General features: G+C 41.6%; 1 protein-coding gene across 3 annotated transcripts in view; it reads left to right on the top strand.

The window, feature by feature from the left end:
* The window catches only part of TMEFF2 (transmembrane protein with EGF like and two follistatin like domains 2), a 512,432-nt gene that overhangs the window by 16,344 nt on the left and 478,219 nt on the right, over nucleotides 1-17,869 (top strand). The gene's annotated exons all lie outside the window — the stretch shown is intronic.

Raw genomic sequence — 17,869 nt, forward strand, 5'->3', positions numbered from 1 at the left:
AAACATAGACGCCAGGAATGTAGGCTAGGGTTTTGAAGGCCTGCATTTCAGGCGTCTGTGATTGACATGGATCACGTCTACATATGTGCCTAAGAACACATAAAGTCATTTATGGCATTAACCATGCCTACTTCAACCTTAGACGTTCTAAGGTGCTTGCACAGACGCAATGAAGGCACCATTTTTAATGATTTTTTTTTAAAGGCTTTGCCAATTAAGTTAGGCGACTATAGAATATTCCCCTTAATGATTGGTTATTAGGCATTTCTTGCAAGGCATAGTCCACACTCATTTTCTTCCATTCCCTAATCTATTCCACATTATGCAGGTCACATGAGAATCCATGAACCAAAGTTTCAAGTCACCAAGCTAACTTTTAGTATGGCCCTGCACCTAGCAGCTGTTAAAGGCTCAGTGCATTTAGCTGAATACCCTATAGAGTTCTTAAATACCAATTTGCTTGTTTCTTGACTGTATAGCTTCTTTCTGTTGTACTGTCTCCTTTCCTTTTTCTACCAATTTGGTATATTTTTTGACTAATCTAATCTAATACACAATTTATTAATTGCACTATACTAAAAAGGTTCAAGGCGATTTACATTCAAAGGGGCCATAAAATCTATGGGAAAATACAAAAGCAATCAATAATTGAAATATCATCATAACATGAACATTATAATAAGTCATATAAAAAAGTTTTTGAATTTTTATGAAACCTTAAATAATTGATAGCAGTGCTAATGTAAACAGGTAAATTATTCCAAATTGTAATGGCAGCATAAGCAAAAGAGCAATTGAGCTGTCATTTATACCGTACTACTCTAATCTATGGAAAATGTAGTAATAAAGTGCCACATAAGCTGGTGAAAGAATAATGCAAACGAGAAAAAAGGAAAATCAGATTATCTGAAGAGTCATTCTGTAATATATGATGAACTTTGCAAGCTGATTTAAATTTAATTTGCCTCTCAATCAATAACCAATGAAGATTCTTATATGCGAATACAATACTTTCATATATTTTTAGACCAAAAATTAATCTAACTTCAGTATTCTGGAGCAACTGCAATTTTTTGATCAGTTTTGATAAGCTCAAATATAAAGAATTGCAGTAATCAAATTGAGGTAACACTAAGGCCCTCTTTCACAAAGATGCGCTAAGCATTTTAGCGTGCGCTAAATCAATGCATGCATTAACCGCTAACACGTTCATAGGATAACATACACACGTTAATGTTAAGCGCTTGTTTAGCGCGTGCTAATATTTAGCATGCACTAAAAAGCATAACGCACCTTTGTAAAAGAGGGGGTAACATCTGAACCAATAGTGCAAAATGAAGAACTTGTTTCTCAATGTGTGCAGTCCAGAAATGTTAGTTTTATCTTTTTTTTAATTGCCCATGTTGTTTATAGGAATTTTCATTTTTGGGGAGTTTTTGGGGAGTTTTAAATAATGTTTCATTTTAGGAACAATATGATTATTAGTGCACAGTTTTTTCTGAAAGAGTGTGCACCTCTTGGAATGAGTGCACAGTACTGAGAAATAGGGTACACTATTCACAAACTCCTGACTTCCATCAATGGTGATCAAAATTGCACATGAAATTTTCTCCCCCCCCCCCACCCCACCCCATGTGCACATGAAATTTAATTGAATAATAAGCCAATTAGTGCCAATAATTTGGTATTAGCAATCAATTATTGATGATAATTGGCAACAATTTGTATTTTTGCGTGCATCTTTCTTAACATTATTCCATAAATGATAAGGGGGTAAAGGTAATGGGATTTGATAAAGATGCGCCCACAAATCTTTTAGTGTGTAATTGAAAAGGGGCAATGGCAGGTGTACTAAAGATGTAGGCAATTTATAGAATTTGGGGGATAAGCACCAAATTTATGGGTGACGATTTACACCAGGTCTCAGTTGGTGTAAATCCTGGTGCTATGCCATTCTGTAAATGGTACCCAACTCAGTGCTTTACCAAAATATAACCCACAAGAATAAGGGTTGAAAACAAAATAGAAATAAAACTTCTTATACTAATTTATAGCCACTAGGGAGTCACATATGTCACATGGCATTCACTGAAAGTGATTGTCTATCCAATAATCCGTAATAAATAGGGGAATGCATGAATCAATCTATAAGTCCTTAGATAGATACATAGAAAAATAAATAAATAAATAAATAGATAAAAGTCCTCAGTATTCACTCCTCTAGAGTCAGGACTAGCCCGTAATAAGAGTTGTGAGCAAATGTTACCAATGGGGAACTCAAGCATGAAACATCCTCGGACCTTACACCCTCAGTTAAAGTGCTAATCAGTGTTCTATAAAAATCATTTTTTACTATTCTCTTCTTAGTAACTATTGTAAATATTGTTCTTATTCTTTTAATGGTGACAAAATCACTCTTAATGTGCAATAAATATATTTCAAAGTCCATACGATGAGATAAAAGTCCAATTCAGAACTAAATTCCTAATGACGCTCCCCTAGCATCCACTATGCAGATTTATAATCCAAAGTTCATTGAAAAAATGACATAATATACTTATGTCAGGGCTATTGAAACCGCTCATATAATTTGCTCAACAGAGCTCCGTTTCAGGGAATTGAACCCCTTCTTCAGGAGCACACGCTGGATGGTGGCAGAAAGGAGTCGGGAGAGTGCAGGCATAAATATCTCAAGGCAAAATGGCGCTCTGCAAAATATGTATTTGCATTTTAATACGTTTGAAGTACTTAACCATCAGTATCATCTCTCTCCTGTTCTTTCTTTCCTCTAGGGCAAACATATTTAGGTCTTGTAGTTTCTTCAAGTGATGTTGATCATCTAAAAATAATACAGCAAGTTTTTGAAATAAGTATTTCCACCTATGTTATTTCACATTTGATCTGACCATTTCCTTTTTCTTAAAAACTCAGCAGCCTTTTCTTTAATTCCAGTGATAATACTCAAACCTTAGGCCATTCCTTTTATTTTTCACCCTGCTAGCTCTAAAAATTCCACATTCTTTATAGCAGACACCGTTTCCTTCTGACATGTAATAAACTGGGATTGAGGCTATCCCTGATTGGTTGTTTCTAATATATTTGTACCACTGAATAACTCATTCCACTTCTTTAAATTCCTTGTTTCTCCTTCCCAGTTTATTTAAAGATTTATAGCAGCCTCCATTGTCATTCTTGATGATTTATATTTATATTATACCTGCAAATCCTTGAGGAAGCCTGGCATAAAATGTGTTGGGACAGGATGTGCCATCGCTTTCAGCATTGCATATGCAGTTTTATTATCCTGTTCATTTTTAACCTTGTAAGTAGTAAACATGGAGTTTCTGCATACTGAATTGTTATCACTCCCAGTTTATCGTGTGCCTTTGCAGTGTATTATACCTATAGAAGATAGAGTTTAGTAAATTATGTTAATGAAAAATATGAGTGATTTAATATATCCCAGAGATGAGCAAGGGAAAAAAAATGAGCAAAATATTTGGCTCATTTTCAGACTGTTTTTTCCATTAAAAAAAAAAAAAATTATTTCTTTCAGACATTTTTCTTAATACAATTTTATTTTAACACTTTTTAAAATGCAAAAATCAACTTAGTACATGGTCATTTTTAGATTAACTTGCATTTAATCAATCATGCACATTAAAATTTTTATAAAGTATTTAATTGAAATGATTGTGTGCTAATTAGAAAATGACAAATTTTTCCTGTCCCTGCGGGATTTCTCTATCCCCATCCTGTCCCCACGAACTCTGTTCTCCCCTGCCCTATTCTCGAAAGCTCAGTCATCATCTACACAAGCCCCAAACCCTTTAAAATCATAAGTGTTTGAGGCTTGTGCGGATAAGGCAGAGCTTGCAGGAATGAGACAGGGACAAAATTTGTGGGGACGGGTCGGGGATATTCTCTATGAAACGCATGCCTATTATTTTCCTGAGCTCTTCCAGGTATTTGTTTCCCACTATAACTTGAACCAGATCAAACCTTCTTTCTTATGGAAGTTGGTTCTCAAATTAGGGTGGATGTATTGAACTAAGAGGGAGCCATTATCAGTATGGGCTACCACTAAGAAGGGTTATTTCACTGTTAACCCCAGTTATTAATACTGTAACTAGGTCTCATTGCATAAGATAGGACCTGAACTAAAATAGCATGAATTAGTGGTAAAATAACACATATTAACGGAAGTCCACATTGATAACTGTGCCCCTAAATTGTACTAGGCAAGTTTTGAACAATTTATAATTTTATTAATATAAGTAGTTCCTGTCCCATTCCCTTGTGGGGCATAAGGGCTCTTCAGGGAACTCCAAGGGTCAAGTTGTGCCTCATGTTCTCTGGGTGCTTTCTTGATAGGGTAAAAATAACAGTTTTTCTGGGCTCTAGGACTTCAGAATATTTACTTGCTTTTCTTAATGGAAATAAACACACTGTCACACAGTAGAGTTTTGTTGCCTCCAAATCTCCTTTTACTGAGGTGCTTGATGAAAATTATGGTCAGTTCTCAAGGCCGTCATTAGCAGGTTCAAAGAGGTCGGTTGCCCTAGATGCCCATGCTACAGAGGACCATAACTCTGCCTTAAACTCAAGGAGATACAGCCTACAAATGTTTGTCCTGGGACCCAAAGTGTTTTAACACCAGCCCAACCAAGAGTAAAATGGACTTATAGGCAATCAATGACTCAGCTGTTTGGGAAAGCTAAAGTAGGTGGGGCTATGTGGGGTATAGATGAGGCACTTTTTAACACAAGGAATCAATCCCTCACTATGCAAACATAAGAACCTATGAATAGCCATACTAGATCAGACCAATGAGCCATCTAGCCAACAGTAGCTAATCCAGGACAAAAACCCAAATAGTAGCAACATATCATGCTACCATTCCGAGGACATATGTTAAACTTTAACCTGACACTGAATGTATCTTTTCAGAAATCTACCTTTTAAGAGACCACTAATGGGCCATTGTTTCTTTTTACACAAGCACATGGGATTGTGACTCATTTTGTTCTTCATTGGCTCTTTGTCTCATCAAACTCTTGCCTCACCATGAAGCATAAATTCTATTTAACTGAATTTAAGTGCAAATAATATAAAGTGTATACTTGGAGAAAACAGCACTTATCTTAAAACACTGGACCAAACACTGACATGGACCATATTTCAAACTCTGCATCAGGGAGTGGTCCTGAAAAATAGAGTAAACTGCATCAGTATACCTGTATAAATTGCAGGATACCCAAACAATAAAACTTGGGAGAGTTTATATAATACCACATGGGTGATACGTGGAATGATAAAATACAAAAAGACACCCACACTTGAATATATAACATCACCTTTCCAAGTGTAAATAGTGCTCAGAACCAATTAAATGGTGCAAAGATCACAAGTGGGGTGATTCCCCGTAAGCTGTGCCTTTAATGTTCAGTCACTGCACTTCAAACACTCTGGTGGTCACAACGATCCAAACTTTTAAATTTTGTAATTAAATAAAAAAATTGTACTCATCTCGGGTGTCCAAATATTCCAGGTTCTGACGCGTTTTGCCAGACCGGCTTCCTCAGAGAACCCACATGTGAAAAGCTTTAAAGTGGACGTGATCTCACATCATTCTCAGTTTCACTTCCTCTTTAAAAAAAAACAAAAAAACACCACCCTGAGGCAGGTTGCCTATACTGTAAGCATTTTCGCAAGCCTAAGGAGATGCTTAGGGCTGCTTATGTTCGCCCAAGGCTAGGCATGGGCGTGGTTTCACCCGGAAGTGGCCTTAGGTGAGCTTAGGTGGCAATAGGCCTGAAATGTAGGCCAGCAAAATTACTTTTATTTCAACCTTATTGTATCCCATGTCATGTCAGTTCTTCAGCTTCCCTTCGTTTGAGAAAAAAATTATTACAGAACAAGGAAGTCTAAGTATTTAAAGGTCTCTTCTATCTCCTCTAGAGTGTACAGATTTAGGATCTGCAGTCTTCTCATGTATCTTCTGATAGAGACCCCATACCATTTTGATCTCTTTCCTCTATAGGGATTCTAGGCCTTATGTGTCTTGTTTAGGGGCATTATCTCCTCCTGCTTCCTGTTGGTTATGCCCTTCTCTATGCAGCCTAGAATCCTTCTGACCTTGACCACCACCTTGTCATATTGTTTTGCCCTCCCTTTAAGATAAGTTCATTTTGTTTTTTTTGTTTTTTTAGTGTTTGCAATATACATCCTTATATTTCTGTGATCTATCTTAAATATATATATTTTTAAATTTTGAGGTTTAAATTAAAGATATGGATTAATAAAATGCCTGGACTTAATAAATTGGTCTGATGAGGATGTGTGGTGATAGACACAGTCTTGGTGTGAAAAATATACACTGCAGAAGTTGCAAGTGATCTTCTGATGGTCTACATTACTTTTTGGTGGATCCAGGTGGAGTTAGAAACTATTATATCATTCTGGGACATTTGTGTGTTTGATCGCTGTATCTCTCGTGCTAAATTTAATGTAAGAAGGGACCAAGCTTGGGGGTGGAGCAAGGTGACTTCCAGCTGGCACTTAATTGGTTAAGTGCCTATATTCAGCCTTCATTGGTTAATACCCCTCCCCCCTTTAAAAAAAAAAAAATAATAAAACCATGCTAACAACTGCTGCACCAAAGCCCATTAATTCACAATGAGTTTTGGTGCCATTGCTATGGGCCATTGTGGTATAATCGGCTTTATAAAAGAGGGCCTAAGTTAAATCAGCCAAAGATAGGACTGCTATTTACGTGGTCCTATTTGGCTGGCAAATTGAACCAAATTAGTGCTGAATGACTCTGTCCCCTGACCATCCACTACTAGGTGGTTAGTGTTGATATTTAGCAGTACTGTCTGGTTAACTGCTCTGAATATCAGCAGATAGCTCTGCACAGGTGATTTAAGTGGGTAGGAACCTCTCCTGCCTGTTAAATTGCTTTGAATTGACCCCAATACTCTCTTGCTATGACAAGCAAACAGCTTCCATTTGTCACTGTAGCAAGGAAAGTCAGAAACGACATTTCCCAGAAAGTACTGGAATCATCAGCTCAAGGTGTAAAGAGACCTGGGGGAGGAGGTAAGTAGTCAGCAATACTCTCAGCTGTTTATAAATTAGCTTTAATGCAAGCTATAAGAAAAAAAGATTAAAACCCTGTCCTGGTTGTAAAAAAAAAAAAGGGGGGGGTTAGTTAGGAAAGTGCTTTGGTGTTTAAAAAAGGGGGTTAGCATGGAAACCACCCTGATGGTAAAACGGGTTTGGTAGAAATTGTCCTGATTATTAAATAGGAATTTTGATGTGGGCTTGCTGGAACCTGAAAAGCCTAAAACTTTGATTACTTCAGACTGAGGGAACCTGGAGTTGATATGCATAATGTTTTTACCTTTGGGGGAAACTAATCTGATTTTGGTTGCAATTATAAGCAATAGGGACATGTCAACAATGATTTCAAGAAAGAGAAGACATTTTGACTGCTATAATAGAAGCAAATTCCTCATAAGAAGCCCTGTTGAAGTTTATGGGAAAATTCACCCTAGATTTCCAAAAGAGGGATCTTTTGGTCCTATGTACCATGGCAGTTGATTTTACTATCTGGCAAAATATATATTGCTGGACAAAAGGATTTTAACGTTACAACATTTGGTAACCTTGTTTACTCATGTACTGGCTATCTAAATCTAAGCAGCTCCATACTCTATCTTTTGTCATTTTCTGTTTCTATTTATATAATGTTTTTCTGAGTGCATACATTTATAATGATATCAAGAATGTTTCTAGCCATCCCTTCACTTATGCACCTAGATTAGGGGTGGACAACCACGGTCCTCAGGGGTCACAACCCAGTCAGGCTTTCAAGAATTCCACAAGTTAAAAGAGGATAGATTCTGTACAAATGTAAGGAAGTTCTTCTACCAGAGAGTGGTAGAAAACTGAAACGCTCTTCCGGAGGCTGTTATAGGGGAAAAGACCCTCCAGTGATTCAAGACAAAGTTAGATAAGTTCCTGCTGAACCAGAACGTACGCAGGTAAGGTTAGACTCAGTTAGGGTACTAGTCTTTGACCTAAGGGCTGCCGTGTTAGCAGACTGCTGGGCACGATGCACCACTGGTCTGACCCAGCAGTGTCAATTCTTATGTTCTTAATGAATTTACTGTATTTCCCCAACGATAGGTCGCCCCGCATGATAGGCCGCCCCATTCTATAGGCCGCAGAAAATGCTGATTTATGTTTTAAAACTGTTAGATAAACCGCCCCATGTTATTAGCCGTGGTGTTACTGGAGTAGCTGTACCTTTTTAAATCAACCCCCATCCCTTTTTAAATCCCCCTTAAATACTCCCTCTCTGGACATCTGCCGGCTGCCTCCTCCAATCTCATGGCCAGTGGTGCAGGGCAGAAGTGGTCTTTTCGGCATCTAGTCTTACCCCACGCTGCTTCCTGAATGGCTGCCATCAGTTCTCTTGGGACTTGCGAGAATTGAAGGCAGCCATTCAGGAAGCGGCACGGGCCAGGCTGGATAATGATAAGATTGCTCCTGTCCTGCACCGCTGGCCATGAGATTAAAGGAGGCAGCTGGCAGCCGTCCAGCGAGAGAGTTATTTAAATGGTATTTAAAAAGGTAAGGGGGGGAGGAATGATTTAAAAAGGTACAGGGGGGGATGCTTTACAGGGAGGTTGTCTTTAGATATGCCGCCCCATTTCAGCAAGCAGCACCCAGTACTCATGTTTGTAAAATCAATCTATAAGCCATGGCCTATTGGGGAAATATGGTACATGAGATTGGTTTACATCAGTGGTCTCAAACTCACGGCCTGGGGGCCTGGGGGCCATATGTGTCCCGCGGTCTGTGCTAGTGATGTCTCTACTAGTGCTGCCCGCTCTTTGCAGCGTCCTTTGGCTTCCTCTCTGGCCTCCCACTCTTATCTTCAGATAATTACCGCAGCTTGCAGATAGGATTGCCAGTGCTGTAGCGATCCTTGCAGGCTGCTGTCATCCACAGCAGCACGTTCCCTCTGCTGCGATCCTGCGCCTGATGTCAGAGGAAGGGTGGGACCACAGCAGAGGGAATGTGCTGCTGAGGCCGATGGCAGCCTGCAAGGAACGATACAGCACCGGTGATCCTCTCTACAGGCTGTGGTAATTAGCTGAAACTAAGACCAGGAGGCCAGGGGGGAAACTGGAGTAGAGAGTTGCGCGGGGACAGAAATTCCACCCGTCCCCACCCGACCCCGTCAAAGTCCCACCCGTCCCCACCCGTCTCTGTGAGGAATCCCACCCCTCCCCACCCGTCCCTGTGAACTTCAGAAATAATTATTTCAAGGTTCAAGTTTATTAGGATTTTATATACCGCCTATCAAGGTTATCTAAGCGGTTTTTACAATCAGGTACTCAAGCATTTTCCCTCTCTGTCCCGGTGGGCTCACAATCTATCTAACGTACCTGGGGCTATGGAGGATTAAGTGACTTGCCCAGGGTCACAAGGAACAGTGTGGGATTTGAACCCACAACCCCAGGGTGCTGAGGCTGTAGATCCAACCACTGCGCCACACACTCCTCCTTTATTTAATTATGCTACTGAATTAAAGGCTTTGATAGAAACCCATTTACAAATAAGCAAAGAGACTTTAATTGGAAATATTAATTGGGAAGAATACATACTTTGTAAACGGGTTTCTACCAGAGCCTCTAATGTTTATCAATTTTTATCAACATAACTAATATACTACTTTATCCTGAAGAAAAAAAAAAAAAAAGAATTAGAATTGTTTTCCTACCTTTGTTGCCTGGTTTCTGCTTTCCTCATGTTCTCATTCAATTCCTTCCATCCACTATCTCTCTTCTCTTTGTGTCTTCCATTTGTTCTGTTACTGTGCCTCTCCCTTTCTCCCCCCTTCCAAATTGGTCTGGCACCCATCTTCTTCCCTCCGCTCCCCCCATAGTCTGGCATCTCTGTCTTCTTCCCTGCCAGCGTCTTCGCCCCACTCTCTCTTTCCCATTTCCTTTCAGCGTCCTTCTCCCCCCCATCTTCCCCATGTCCTGTCAGCGTCTTTCTCCTCCCTCTGTCTTCCCCATGTGCTTTCAGTATCCTTCTCCCCCCACCATCTTCCCCATGTCCTTTCAGCGTCCTTCTTCCCCCCACCGTCTTCCCCATGTCCTTTCAGCGTCCTTATCTCCCCCCGTCTTCCCCATGTACTTTCAGCTCCTTCTCCCCTTCTGTCTTCCCCAGTGCTTTCAGTGTCCTTCTCCCCCCTCAGTTTTACCAATTTCCCTTAAGCGTCTTTTCCTCTTCACTCCACCTTTCCTCCCTTTCTCCCTCCCTGCCCCTTACCTTTGTGGTGCTTCCCCGCCTGACCGACAACAGAACAGGCCCGGTCCGACAAACCTCCCTGCCCTGAATCCAGCTGCTGTAAGAAGGTAATTTAGATTTGCAGCTACAGGGCAGGGAAGTTTGTCGGACCGGGCCTGTTGTCGGTCGGTTGGGGGAAAGTGCCACGAAAGTAAGGGTATCTGGCCGGCTCTGCACCCCCCCCTAAGGCTGCCCCGGGAGGGATCGCCCCCCCCCTTGGTACACCACTGCCTTGAGTTTTTCCTACCTGCCCTGCCGCAGCACACAGCTGACCAGAAGTCTTCCCGATGTCAGCGCTGACGTCGGAGGGAGGGAGGGCTTTGCTTAAGCCCTCCCTCCGATGTCAGCACTAACATCGTGGAAGACTTCCGGGTTGGCTGTGTGCTGCGGCAGAACAGGTAGGGAAAGAAGACGAGCCTCGCGGCTCGAGTGAATCCAACCCCGCAGGAACCTCGTGATCCTAGGGGGCGTCCCCATGGGATCCCTGCGACCCTAGGGGGCGTCCCCACGGGATCCCCGTGACCCGAAGGGGGAACCCGCGGGATCCCCGTGGGTCCCGCGGGATTCTCGTCGTCCCCGTTCCCGTGCAGCTCTCTAAGCTGGAGGACACTGCAAAGAAGGGGGGAACATGCAGGCCTTTGAGGGGGTGAGGGAAGATTTATACACTATAAAGAGTTTTACCTCATGCAAAATTGTCATTTCTTTAATAAGACATTAGCTATTTTTTCTGTTGCCCTCCAAGTACCTACAAATCCAAAATGTGGCCCTGCAAAGGGTTTGAGTTTGAGACCACTGGTTTACAAGTACTGCTTTTATTGCATGTAAAGAGATCTCATGTATATTCATTCTGACAATCTTGAAAACTCAACTGGGTTGTGACCTTCGAAGACTGTGGTTGCCCACCACTGAGCTACATGTTAGAGGCATATAATTTAGCCTGTCTAAAGAGTATTTAAAACCTTGAGGTATGTGTAGATTACTCCAGTAGCTAATTGAACAAGCAGAAGTAAAAAAAAAAAAAAGGTCATTGTAATTTATTCAGAAAATATACTTACAAAGAATGTAAGCCAGCACTTTTCTGTCATTTTTTTTTCTACAGAATTTGTCATTTGACATTGAACTCTGCCTAGCAGAAAGCATGTTTTAAGATCTCTTCATCTAAAAATCAGGTTTTATATTTGTTTCTGGAACCCTATGGCACAAGCTACTGTATCAGATGTGTGGGCATTCGCTATTTGAGAAATTTCTCTTTATATTTGAGAAACTAGAGTATGAAGAGCAGTATTTTATATGCTTAATTATGCATTTAGGCCTGGATTCTATAAACGGCACCTTAAGTTAGGTACCAGTAGGCATCTAACTTAACTTGAAAACACTTAAAAGTTGAAAAAAAAAGCTCTTAAAAGAAAAAATTTAGGCACATACCAGTGTCTAAAAAATTCAGTTCCAGAATTGTACGTATGGAGTTATTTTACAATGCCTAACGCCACTGTAGGCATGGGTAATGCCAGAAATAGGTGCTGTTCACATGAAAGGTAGGTGCTAGAAATGTAGGCCTTGAAAACCCTGGCCTACATTTTTGGCATCCACTTTACATATGGCTGCAATTCTGCAACTGGCATCGGTATTTGATTGACACACGACCAGTGCTGAGTTTGGAGGTGCTGGCTGATACCAGCGTCGGTTTCAGAATCCGGCCCTTATAAAATTGTTCTAACTTATACACATGCATAAAAATAGGTACTTGATAATCATAATATGTTTTATATGATATGCATGTAGGTAGGGTAGCCAGATTTCCTCTTTAAAAAAAGAGGAGATCTGGACATCTGGTTCCTCTCCCTAGCCCCGCCCCATTCTACCTCCAGCTTTGCCCCATTCTGTCCCCAGCCCTGCCCCCACACGAACCTCTCCAAGCCCAGGACCATGTCTGGAGGGCCTCTGTGCATGTGCAGGCGTTGATGCAATGATTTTATGTCCATATGCATATATGTATGATATCATCATGTCAACATCCACGTATGCGCAGAGGGCCTAGAGATGAAGCTACAAGCTTGGGGACTTCCAAAACCCAGACAAACTGCCGGGTTTTGGAAATCCCTCCCAGACATCTGATAGCCCTACATGTGTTCCTGAGGGTTGAGAATGGGCCAAGCAGGGTTGAGATTGGCATCTATCCCCAAGATTCTGTGTAGGTTATCCAGATTTGAGTGTGGATCCCAGTTCCACCCATAAACAAATTAGCTGATTATGTGCTAACAAGCAATTACTAGTGTTAAGAAGTGCTTAAGTGACAGTGATAAGAGTTATGTGCAGATCTACCCTATATGCTATTCTATAAAATGTGCACCTAAATTGCATAGTATGAAACTCCAAAGGGGGCATGCTATGGAAGGGGCATTCCTGGAAATTAGGTGTGATGGTTTAGAACAGTGTTCTTCAACCTTTTTACACCCGTGGTCCGGCAGAAAAAAAAGAATTATTTTGTGGACCGGCAAACTACTAGGACTAAAATTTAAAAACCCCGTTTCCGCCCCATCTCCGCGAGTCGGTCCCCACAAATCATCTGATCCCATCCACACAAGCCTCAGTTATGATTTTATATTGAATGTATTTTATTAAAGTATAAAAAGAAACAATATTCTGTACAATTGTCATTTTATAAATATAAATAATTCAGAGCAAGGATCAACAAAACCCCTGTCTCCCCTCCCCTTAACATATATCCCCTCTACTATCAAGAAAACTGAACAAGCCAAATTATTACAGAATGCTACACAGAAATATCATTCTAACAGAATACTGCAGTCACACATGACAGGAATAGTTTTAGGGGAGTGCAACTAGGGAAACTCACCCCTGGTCAGAGAGCGCCCTAAGCCTGCTGGAAGCTAAAGAAGCACTGCCTGGGCTTTGCAGTCCCCAGTTATGTCTAACACCAGCTCTAGCAGGATATATATTTTAAATCTGATATATTCTAATCACAAAATAGAAATAAAATTATTTTTTTCTACCTTTTGTCGTCTCTGGTTTCTGCTTTCAATCTTCTTTTCACTCTCTTCCTTCCAGCGTCTGCCCTCTCTGTCTCTTCAATCCAGCATCTGCCCCTTCCATTCACTGTCTGTCCTCTCCCCCTTCCATATGGTATCTGTCTTCTTTCTATGCCCCTCTCCCCTTTCCATCCAGCTTGTGCCCCCTCTCTCCTTTTTACATGATTCATTCCAGCTTCACTGCTCTCTTCATTTTTATCTCTCCTACACCAGATCTATCATCGTTGTCCCTCTCTGTTATTTTTCTGCTGACCCCTTCCTATCATCAATCTCTCTACTTTCTCATGCCTGTGTCTCCCCTTCCCCTCCTCTAATCTCCCTGCCAGCTGTTTCCTTCATTTTTTCATTCTCCCTTCCCTCCTCCTCCTGTCCAGCAGTAATTATCTTCCCTCCCCTCCCAGCAGCATCTCTCCTTCTCCCTCTCCAGTAGCAGCTGTCCCTTTTTTTCCTTGCCCAGCAGCTTCCCATATTCCTTTCCCTCCTCCCCTCCCAGAAGCATCTCTCCTTCTCCCTCTCCAGTAGCAGCTGTCCCTTTTTTCCTTGCTCAGCAGCTTCCCAGATTCCTTTTCCTCCTCGACTCCCAGAAGCATCTCTCCTTCTCCCTCTCCAGTAGCAGCTGTCCCTTTTTTTCCTTGCCCAGCAGCTTCCCAGATTCCTTTCCCTCCTCCCCTCCCAGAAGCATCTCTCCTTCTCCCTCTCCAGTAGCAGCTGTCCCTTTTTTCCTTGCCCAGCAGCTTCCCAGATTCCTTTTCCTCCTCCCCTCCCAGAAGCATCTCTCTTTCTCCCTCTCCAGTAGCAGCTGTCCCTTTTTTTCCTTGCCCAGCAGCTTCCCAGATTCCTTTCCCTCCTCCCCTCCCAGAAGCATCTCTCCTTCTCCCTCTCCAGTAGCAGCTGTCCCTTTTTTCCCCTGCCCAGCAGCTTCCCAGACTCTGATAGTGGTTTTCTCCCCTCCCAGCAGCTCTTCTTACTTCCCAGCGCAGCGATTAACAAAGGCAGCCTCGGGTCCTTTGTTGGGTCGCGCCGCCTCTGAGGAAAGAGGAAGTTGCATCTTCAGAGGCAGCCGCGACTCAGCAAAAGCCCCGAGGCTGCTTTCGTTAATCGCTGTGCTGGGAAGTAAAGGAGAGCTGCAGAGAGGGGAGAAAGCCACTGTCGGAGGCTCCCCAAGATCTCTCCGGCCCAGCGCATGCTTCACATGTTGATCTTGCCGGCCCTGCGCGGACCGGCAGGAAGTTGAAGTAAGTCAATCTTGCCGGCCCTGCACAGACCGGCAAAAATTTCCTGCGGACCGGCACCAGTCCGCGGACCGGCGGTTGTAGAACTGTGGTTTAGAATACTTGTATTTGCATGCCTAACTACCATCAGTTGAGTGTGAGCATTTATACTAGTTTTTGATAGGTATTGTATATGCATGCGCCCAAAGTTAGACATGAGAAATAACCAAGCTAGAGCAAGCAGAGCACCCTTTATAGAACACTACCTTAGCGTGGACCATAATAGCACCTGTGTTTGGGCATCATTTAATAAATCTGACCCAGCGGACCATATTCTATATGTGATGCATTCAAAATTAGTGCTGAGAAGGACAGCGCTTAGAGCGATTCTATAAAATGGCTACCATTTAAGCTCAATGGATAAAGAAAGGAGCAGAGAAGACCAGACTTTCAAACTGAAGCTTTAATGCCATCAATAGGAACTGGACAAAAACAAAACAAAACCCAGACACAACATGGACCATGTTTCAGATACAAAGATTGCATCAGGAGTCCTCAGGTTATCCACTTATCAATTAGACAATGAAAGCTGTTATTGAATTAGATTACTACAGTACTTTATTTTTATTGTCAGCTTTCATTGAATTGTATTGCTACATTAGTTTATTTTCATTGTCTAATTCTTAAGTGAACAACCTAAGGACTCCCAATGCAGGCTTTGTAGCCGAAACATTGTCTGTGTTTTTTCTGTTTTTCTTGTTCCACTTCCTATTGATGACACTGAGTTTTGTCTCCTTCTTTGTACTTAGCATTTAGGATCAACCATTTAATGTGCTAGGCTAAATCCTTTTGAATATCGTCCACTTTATTGTCAAAATAATTTTATTCATTTTGAGTCAGTATAAAAGCCCTTGCTAATCAGGCTCTCTGCGTCTGAAATAAAATTCTTGAATACATTCAACCATTTCAAAGGGTTCATAGTCAAAAGCACGTGGCAACAAAGGCGTGCTGAGACAACTGAGCGCAAGGCGGAAGTCCGCGCCAAAGAAAAACAGTGTTTTAAGGGGCTCCGAAAGGGGGTGTTGGTGGGGAACCCTCCCACTTTACTGAATACAGATCGCACCGGCATTGTGGAGGGTTTGGGGGGTTGTAACCCCCCTCATTATACTGGAAACTTAACTTTTCCCTGTTTTTTAGGAAAAAAGTGAAGTTTTCAGTATAATGTGGGGGTTACAACCCCCTAAACCCCCCACAACGCCGGCGCAATCTGTATTCAGTAAAATGGGGGGGTTCCCCACACACACCCCCGTCGGAGCCCGTTAAAACACTGTTTTTCTTTGGCACGGGCTTCCACCTTGCGCTCAGTTGTCTCGGCGCGCCTTTGTCAGTGCGTGCTTTTGACCTGTCACCTTTCAAAGAGGTAAATCATTTTAAGGGGTATTGCGCTGCTTTTCCATTCAGATGATTATAGCCACAGGCCAATGAAAACCAGGCCTAAATACCTGTGCCTAAGTTGTGCGCAGATCAGATATATCCTGTAACAATGCACCTAACTTTTAGGACTACTCACAACCTGTCCATTCTTCTTCCTTGGCCACGCCCCTTTTGAGATCCGCATACTAGAATTTAGACACACCACTTTATAGAATATGTTTAGAATTCCCTTACTTGGTTGCAATTGAAAAAAAGTGTATATGGAAATACTCGCCTCGCTTTTATACTTTCCATCCCACTAAACCCTAAAGATAAAAAACAACCAATCTACTATTCCACTCATGTAGTACTCAAGGCTTATGATAATTTCATGGAAATTAAATGGCACAAATCTCTACAAATATTGTTGTGGCATAATGATCATATAAAGATTCAAGATAGATAAATTAACTGGATATTGTGGAAGAATTGTGGTATCTGGACTCTCCAAGATTTAATAAAGAACTCTCAATGGATGTCCTTTGAAGAATTACAAACGTGTTATAACTTGCCGCTCCATCAGCAGTATCGTTGGATACAATTGAGACACTGCTTGAATGTCCTTTTTCCTAATGTAGGGCAATTAAAGAATATCCCAGAACTACTTTCTTACATTTCATTAATCAATACTAATAAAAAAGGAGACGCCTCCAGATGGTATGAACACTTGGCATGGAGATTTGGGACTTTCGCCTAAGGAAAAGACGTGGCAGGAAATTTGGAAAAATATGTTTAGATCTTCTCACTCTGTCATCAATCTCTGTTCTTCCTTATGCATAGAGCACACTGGACTCCAATTAAGGTGGTTTCAAATGGACTCTCTACCATGTGTTGGTCTTGGAAGGCACGCTAACTCATATATATGACTGTTCACATCTATCAGCAAAGTCTGGGAAACCATTTCTACAATCTTGAATATACAAGAGCCCTTAAGTTTGCGCATTATTATACTGGGTCATCATGGCCTACTGCACATGCTGCCTGATCATAATGTGAGGCTGCTTAACGTCTTGCTAATTTTGGCATGTTTTTGAGTGGGCGGGGCTCCTGAGTGTCTTTGAATTCCTCAGATGCCATTGTTTTTTAGCTTCCACTTCCAGTGTGACTATGCTGCTGCCAGCAGAGCAGGATTGATTGTACACTTGCTCTCAGCTAATAGACTAGTTCTCTCGTCTCCAATATTTCCCACACCTGACAAAGATTTCGAAACGGGGCCTTGTCGAGTGGAGACATAGTGGTGACATGAACTTGAGAGGATCCAGCTAAGTTGAATTGTATCTTAGTGGTTTGATATCCAACTGTAACTTTCACCGTTTATGACTTACTGATTTTTACTCGTGAATGATTTTTCTGGGGATTTCAAGCACACCTTATATTTCCTTTTTCATCTTTCTTTGAATGCACACCTGCACTTTATATTTATGTATTTATTCATTTGCACCAGAAAAGTATTTTCAAATAAGGGAAAAGATGATGTACAGGGCAGGATTTATTTAGACCTGTGGTCTGGTGCTAGTCACCCATGAATACTTGCCCGGGGCCTTTGGTGATTTGAAGGGATAATTGGGCCCGTATTGAAATCCCCTTATCTGGATGTTTTAAATTTTAAATTTAAACTGCAGGTGTCATCCTTCGTTGGGAGTCAAAGGTTTTTTTTATTTTTACCAATTATTCTACTTGAGCTAAAAATAGACACCCATGTGTCTCTTAAACATGGGCAACCTACTAAAAATGATTGCAAACACACTAACCAATAGCAACTGACCC

The sequence above is a fragment of the Geotrypetes seraphini genome, chromosome 5 (genome assembly GCF_902459505.1).
Source record: "Geotrypetes seraphini chromosome 5, aGeoSer1.1, whole genome shotgun sequence".
NCBI lineage: Eukaryota > Metazoa > Chordata > Amphibia > Gymnophiona > Dermophiidae > Geotrypetes > Geotrypetes seraphini.